This window comes from Cystoisospora suis (genome assembly GCF_002600585.1).
Source record: "Cystoisospora suis strain Wien I chromosome Unknown contig_433, whole genome shotgun sequence".
Classification (NCBI taxonomy): domain Eukaryota; phylum Apicomplexa; class Conoidasida; order Eucoccidiorida; family Sarcocystidae; genus Cystoisospora; species Cystoisospora suis.
Window position 1 is genome coordinate 87,516 of NW_027153234.1, and position 6,978 is coordinate 94,493.

At 55.0% G+C, this 6,978-nt stretch overlaps 1 protein-coding gene across 1 annotated transcript in view; it reads right to left on the reverse strand.

The window, feature by feature from the left end:
* CSUI_001101 (rhoptry neck protein ron2) overlaps positions 1-494 on the reverse strand; it is an 11,054-nt gene extending 10,560 nt beyond the window's left edge. Inside the window, exon 1 of the mRNA XM_068061307.1 lies at positions 431-494. The gene's annotated coding sequence lies outside the window, so the exon portion shown is untranslated. The remainder of the gene's footprint in view (positions 1-430) is intronic.
* Positions 495-6,978: the final 6,484 nt, after the last annotated feature.

Sequence of the window (6,978 nt, forward strand, 5' to 3'; positions counted from 1 at the left end):
GGTTCTTGAGAGCGCGAATCTTCCCAATCACTGCCACCCCAGGGCTGCCTGGCGGCGGAAGCAGCAGCGGGCCGCTCCCATCTTGGATGAAAGGTCACATCTGAGATATCTGCTTGGGCTTCCGCATTTGAAAAGAGAAGCGTAGGACGTGGAAGAAAGGAAAATGCTTGAAAAAAACAGATAAGAAGAAACAGGTAGATGTATCCCGCTCGATGCGGGCAGCCACGCAATCTTTGGCTGGATGGGGGTCGGGGGTACGAACGCGACATGTTGGGGAAAGAGAGGTAGACAAGAAAGAGAGAGAAATAAGAAGAGAGAGTCAAGTATCAGAAAACAAATACCGACAAAATGACTGAGGGGAAGCCTTTTCGACTCCCGACAGCGACAGCTAAAAGTCGCGCTGCCTGGGCGCAGAGAACAGACTCAATACCCGCATGAAGCCAAGAGTTAGAAGGACTACAGTCAAGCCAGGATGTCTGACGCCGGGACAGAAACCTGCAAGGAAAAGAACCGGAAAATAAACAGGGAAAGTCGCTCATTTCATGAGTCCGTTGTGTTGAGGTCAGCCACAAGACATCAACCGTGCGAATGGGGGTACGGAGACGACGGAGAAAGAAAGCGCAAATGGAGATGTAAACACGCGTAAGAAAAACAAAGTTACCAAGCAACTCACAACACAGCAAGCGACGAAGGGTAATCACCACCTCTTGGAAGTCTCCGAGAAAAGAGGTGAAAGCGGTGCAAGAGATGCCCTGCAGACACTCTTCGGCCGGCGAAAGAAATAGACCCCGGAGAGAACAAACACCAGAAACAAAAAATATCGTGAGGTACGGTGAGGTGTCACCTAGCTGCAGTTATTGTCTTGAATCTACTAAAGGTTTGCTAAGGCAACTCTCCTGGAAAAATCTGGTGACGCTGGCTGCTGTGAGAGTTCCGTACCTGTTGGCCTCCTGCAGTCATAACGAGGCGGCGGCAGGTTGGCCCTTCTGTCTTTCTTCGAAAGGGCAACAACGTCACAAAAACATTAGCTCTCAAAAGCGATGGAAAACCGAGTTTATCAACAAGAGAAGAGTCTGCGAGGCAGTCGTCAGGCTAGGCTTCCGATGGACTAGCCGCCGTGCAGGGTGTCGCGGGATGCTGTCTGCCAGCCCCATTGGCAAGACCACATTGCGGTTAACTTCGAGCTACCTGCTGAGCTACCCCGAGCATCTCACTTTGGACGGCATGTCGCGCTTCATTTCTCAAGCGGGAGGCGATTCGTTGGATGCAAGCTAAGGGTCTTTTGCGTACCAGTCCGTGATCATTAGTTAATACTGCGCGAATCGATATTTAACTATTTAGCATGGACGGTGATGACCACCCCCCTCGGTTCTTTCTCTTGACGAACTAGCAACAAATACCGGACTGCCACCCTGACTTCCTCATACAGGGAGGGAAGCATGATCACGGCTGTGGCACGGCTGTTTAACTCTCCAAGCAATCTGACCGGATGGTGTCGATTGCATAATGCAATGCTCTGATTCCCCTTAGCTGTGAAGTCACCCTGGTCACACAGTTCAGCGAATCACAAGTACTTGCTTGTCTCTAGTTCTGCAGCGGCATTACAAGCTGCCGGCAAACGGCGAAGAGCAACTAAATTCTGTACGAGACCTACGAATTCAGCCCGGCAGATCGGCCGAACTGGGACACCGTAACCACGTAAGAGCTGAACAGAACTCTCGGGAATCGACACGCAGAGAGTGCCCTTTTAACCCCCTTGTACAGCCACCCAACAAAAGGTGAGGAGGACTTCTTCGGGAAAAAAGCCCTGCCTCCGGCTGCGTATCCAGTGCACGTGGGGCTATGCACCTACGGGATCTTGTGTCCGGTAACTCAGTGCTCCCAGAGGACTACTAAATAGACAGCCGAGTGCTGGTCCTCCCAGGTGGTCCTGGCACAGTTACCGCAATGTACTGGGCCAGCGGGGCCGTTGCCGAACTACATTTGTTCCGTTTCCACCTTTAGACCGAGCTGCTGGTCACGCCTGGGGCTCGCTTCCCTGGCTTCAGCCGTACAGCACTGCCGCAACCTGACTGTTAACCTCTGTCCAAGGCCAGACAGTCACTGAGTTGTCCCTAGTGGATCTAGTAGAAACATCCTTATTGTGGTTATTCCCATTCTCGGAGTGTTAACAAGAGGTCCCGACCCGGTCAGAGAAAACGCCGCACAGCTGCCGATCACCAGAGAGCTTCCAACGAAATGAGTGGAGCAATGTACGGATCCAAATGTTTCTACTAGATCTACTAGCGATAACCGAATAGCTGTCCCGCCAAAAGAACAAACGGACCCAGGCCAGTCACGGCAGTGCCCTACGGCTGAAGCTACGGAACGGAACCCGCGGACATCACCAGCAGCTCAAGCCGAAAACGGAAACAGACAAGCGAGTTCGGCAAGGACCCCGCTGGAGCAGAAAGTTCCTGTGGCTGTGCCGCAGTCACTTGGAAAGACCAGAATCTTCTTGGGAACTCCGGTATGTTGCAACCCAACCCTCCAATGGTCGTGTGTGCACAAGGATATAGCGGCAGAGATTCGTGCCCTGATCCAATCCAGCTCCTCCGGAGTCCCGTCGTCCTGCATTTGACCAGACTAGGTCCCTGCCGCAGTTCAAGGTTGAGCATGTGCGAGTCAGGAAAGTCTCTGCGTGCGTTGATTGCCGCCCTCGGAACAACTGCAGAGACGCTGACCCAGGTTAATGTCAGGTATTCAGGCGCGGAGCTCCCGGTTCTCCGGGTGCAGCGCGCAAGCCAACTGCCCGAGTGTGTCACGCCGTATGCTTTGCACGACGTGGGACGGGGACCTTCGAATACTACGCGGACACCCGAAGCGATGCTTCGCTCACCAGTCCACCGCGGAGACGTGAAAATGGCCTCAGTGTACTTCACGCGGGGTCACCGAGAATGAAAACCCGGGCCCCGCCGGCCAGACCCTCGTGATGTCTATTTCCTTTGCCCTCCCGTTCGGAGGGCCTGGTCGAAATGCATTTCGAGTTGCGCACTGTGGGGAGAGCTACCTGCGCGGCTGTTGGGTTTTGCGTCCGGCAGTTTTTCCCCACCCGGTGGGCACCGAAAACTCCAGTAAAAACCATTCAGCAAGATAGACAACGCCCTTCTGAAAGCCCCAAATTCCCGTACCTTGTTAGCGGCAGTTTGTTTTTTGCGGGCCTTAGCGGGCCCCTCCGTGTGCTGTGCTAGCAGCGGCCGGGGGGCCCCATCTCGCGACAATGCCACGAGGCGAAGGTCGATCCCGAAAGTCACCAACAAAAAGGGGTAGACCCATCTTGCAGGCGACGGGAGGGCGACACGAAGGAGGCAGCACACTCGCAGACACCGCAGGCGACTCGATGTGGAGATCACGTCCTAGCAGCCCGGCGTGCGCCGGCGCCCGATGGACCGTCTGGCTTCGTGGTGTTCGTTTCACTAGCTCTAAGTGACCGATCCAGCCAGGTTTGCTATCTGTGCGTTGTAGTGCAGAGCCTGGTGCCTAGGATTCTTTGCCGGTGCGGACCCCACGCCGCCTGTCCGGTCCGAAATATCACTCATCCTACGAACAGATAATGGAAAAGTCCCTGCTGAAACCAGGCATACTCCTGAGGTGGCTTCATAAGTACCCCAACGGCCGAAGAAAAGGACAGTGCCCCGACCTCCTTCTTACGACAGACGTTGAAGCCGCAGATCTGAGTGCCATTCAGGTGGCGTGCTCGGGACTCGTGTGCGGCACAACCCTCGGAAAGAACTACTAGGTATCTATCACCGCGGGTCTATGACAGCTTCGCAAGGGCCATGATTGTGAAGAATGGATTCAACAGGCTCTTTCTTATGCCTGCAGTGGCCGTAAGCGTTTGAAAAGAAACGCTGGCTGTAGTAACAGCAGGTGCCGGGGTGGAGAAAGACCCGGTGCTGCTCACTTAGGTTCGCCAAGAAGACAAACCGACTTGGTGGGCGATGCAATTATGCAAAGCGAGTGAGCACGACGTCCTGGAAAGACTTCTTAAGGGTTCAACACTGTCCAGTTCAGGCAGTGTGGCCCAGCTGATTGGAGGGCTCGCTCACGCACCAAGCCTACGAAGGCAGCCGCTTCACACTACCTCGGTACCTCAGACCTGGGGCCCTTGCTCCGCTGAAGTGGCTAGGCTGGTTTGTAACAGCCCGTCACCCCGAGCGGCTGCAACAGACTATGGCGGCAATGGCGCTCGTAGGCCTTCCCGCTCGTGCATGCCCGACGCCACCCCTGTCGCCTGAATCTCCTGCGAGCTTGGCAGCCGGCTGTTCACCCCTACCAGCGCTACTGGACAGCGTGCGGGGAAAACGAGAAGGAAACGACATTTCTTCACCTTGTGGTCTAACGTCCCAGTCTGTCACCCGACGGAAGCGCCGGAGAGCGGCAGATCCTCTTCCTGAAACTCCGTCACACCGGGGAACCCTTGTAGAAATTCCTCTCACTGAGGCACAGCAGACTCCTGCTTCGCTAAACTACCCGAACGTCACTTTCCGCAGCGTAACCGACTCCGCCGGACGCTGTTCCGACGTGCTTTCAGGGGCGCTTGAGGCCTTCCCGGGTGAGCACTTGGATAGCTTGGTCAGGTCTCAGGTGACAACGGTTTGCAGCTTAGAGAGTCAGCAGATCGTCCTCAACAGTCTGCGACCCTCTACCCAAGCGCCTGTTGCGCACGACAACCAACAGGCAACCGCTGCCCTACACCCTGACTGGGAGCCAGCTGTTGTTGGGCTGCTTTCAACGTCAGGTGCATTCGGAAGAGCCGACGCGGCGAAGGAGTCTCCGGGTTCGGTCATACCAGATTCGATTCCCGGGATGTACGACGTGGGTAGGACCGGCTGGCCGAGAACGGAAACTGGCGAAGGCGCCCCTTTACAGGTATGCCGCAGCACCTCCGGAAAAAATCAACTAAAAGGGAAGCTATGCGTCGCCGCATTCTCGTCTCGGGTGTTAGGAAGCGGTGTACCCACTCGCCAGGACCTGCCGACATGTACACTCGGACAGGCCCTCCTTCGCCGCGGACCATGTAGCTAACTTAAACATTACTGGTTCAGTCACTGCGGACTGAGTGAGGCTTCTTGTCAATGCTTCCGACAAATCAACTACTCCGATGACCGGACAGTGCGGTACGGTCTCCGTCGTGGGACGAGTATCAACTTCAGTACCGTTGAGAAAGGGACAGTTGCGGTTGCGCGGTGTACCGGATTCAACGCAGCAGCTCATGGCAGTGTCGGGTGAACACGCTAGTCGGGATTCTTGCAGTTGTGACTTGGCCGTATTGGGCCGGCTGGGCTTGTGGGTTTCGTACACGGTTGCAGCTTCCCCGATGTCTGCCGAGTTATCAACGGCTTCGAACAGCCGAACATCCGCACGGTATCCATTTCCGAATGTAGTGGGCACTCAGTTCTATCAAATGCTTACCCAGTCAAAAGAATACTGATTGAGTAGAGGTGGTCTTTCTTGCCGGAGAAGCTTGGGGGTCGAGTCACGTTGTGGCGTGGGCAAGCAGCAAGCGAAGAGGCAGTACAATAGCCTGACTGGGTAGCTCCTACAGTTACAAACTCAGCTGGTGACAAGCTTTGCGAATGCTGTTGTCTCAGGCAGTCGGTAGCCTGTTGGCCTCTCTGGCTTCTCTCCCGCTCTCGGCCTTAGTGGGTTTGCCCTTCGCACACGAGGAAAGATCAGCGGTGGATCGTCTGGGTGCCCCGACGACGCCAGCTGCTGAAGAGTCACCGTGCTTGTTCGCTGGAGGTGTCGATGTTCCAGGGATGCAGCCTTCCCTTCAGCCTGGACTGTTCGATTTAGCCCCCTCTTCGTTTTGTACGCTTTGTCCAGGCAACACAGCGAATTCCACGTTGTTTGCATTGCTAACAGCCATGGCGTCAGGCGTGACGGGTACGAACGAAGCGGGCTGTCCCACCCTTCCAGGGCCTTCCAACGCCTCGTGTGATGTAGAAGTTTCACAGGAAGCGATTCGCCTGATATTTCAAGATTTATTGCACGTGTGCTTGCCTCATGTATCGAATGCACTTTCCATGACACAGGAAGAGGCTGACTATGTGTCAAGCGCCTTGAGGCGCCACGCGGCGCTAATCGAGAACCTTAGCGTTGCTACGGCGTCTGCCGGTACCAGCTGTATAGCTCATGGTCTGAGCATGCTGTTTTGGCCTTACCTGTCGATATTCAAAAAGTGTCTTATGGATTGCGTGATGCCATCGGCTCTTTCCAAGTTCGAACAAGTCAGGCTTCTGTTGCGAGTGTGCAATACCCCTGAGCCGCATCGGCCAGGTGTTGCAACGCAACTTTAATGCACTGCTTTCGCAACTGTCCCCGTTCCTCCGGTCGAGGAGTACAATGCTTGGTTTCCCCACCTGTCTCCACCATATCGCCCTCAATAACCCTCCGGTCAGCCCTCCCTTCTTCTGGAGACAATCTACACACTCACCGCCGGCTGATGCAATAACCTGGCCACATACACAACCGCAGGTAGAGGCCATAGTTACATTCCGGCTTGCAGCTTCGAAATGGTTACTCTGCTTGTCCCCCAAGATCCCCAGCAAGTTACAGGGGGTCCGTTGAGGTCCGGGCGAGTATACCTAGTCTGTCGCTATACAGCTGTATTAGCGCACTGCTGGTCTCTTCACACAGTCCCCGTCATAGGTGTAGTCCGAAAGTGAAGAGGCTGCCAAAAACGAAGAGCAAAATCTCCGTCATAGTGTCATAAATAGCACCGCGATGCTTGCCGACACCGATCCGCTGTCTCCAGAAGGGAGCTTTCTGCTGAAAAGTGCATAGTCTAGGCAGGGCGAAAAATGAACCTCAGTTCATGGGGGGTTGCTTGCAGTGGTTGTGCCTCACCACTTGCTTCTCTGAACTGTAGCGTGACACCCGCAGCCGCGAGTGGTCACCTCCGCGACGACATTGAAGAACTCTAGTAGCATCAAG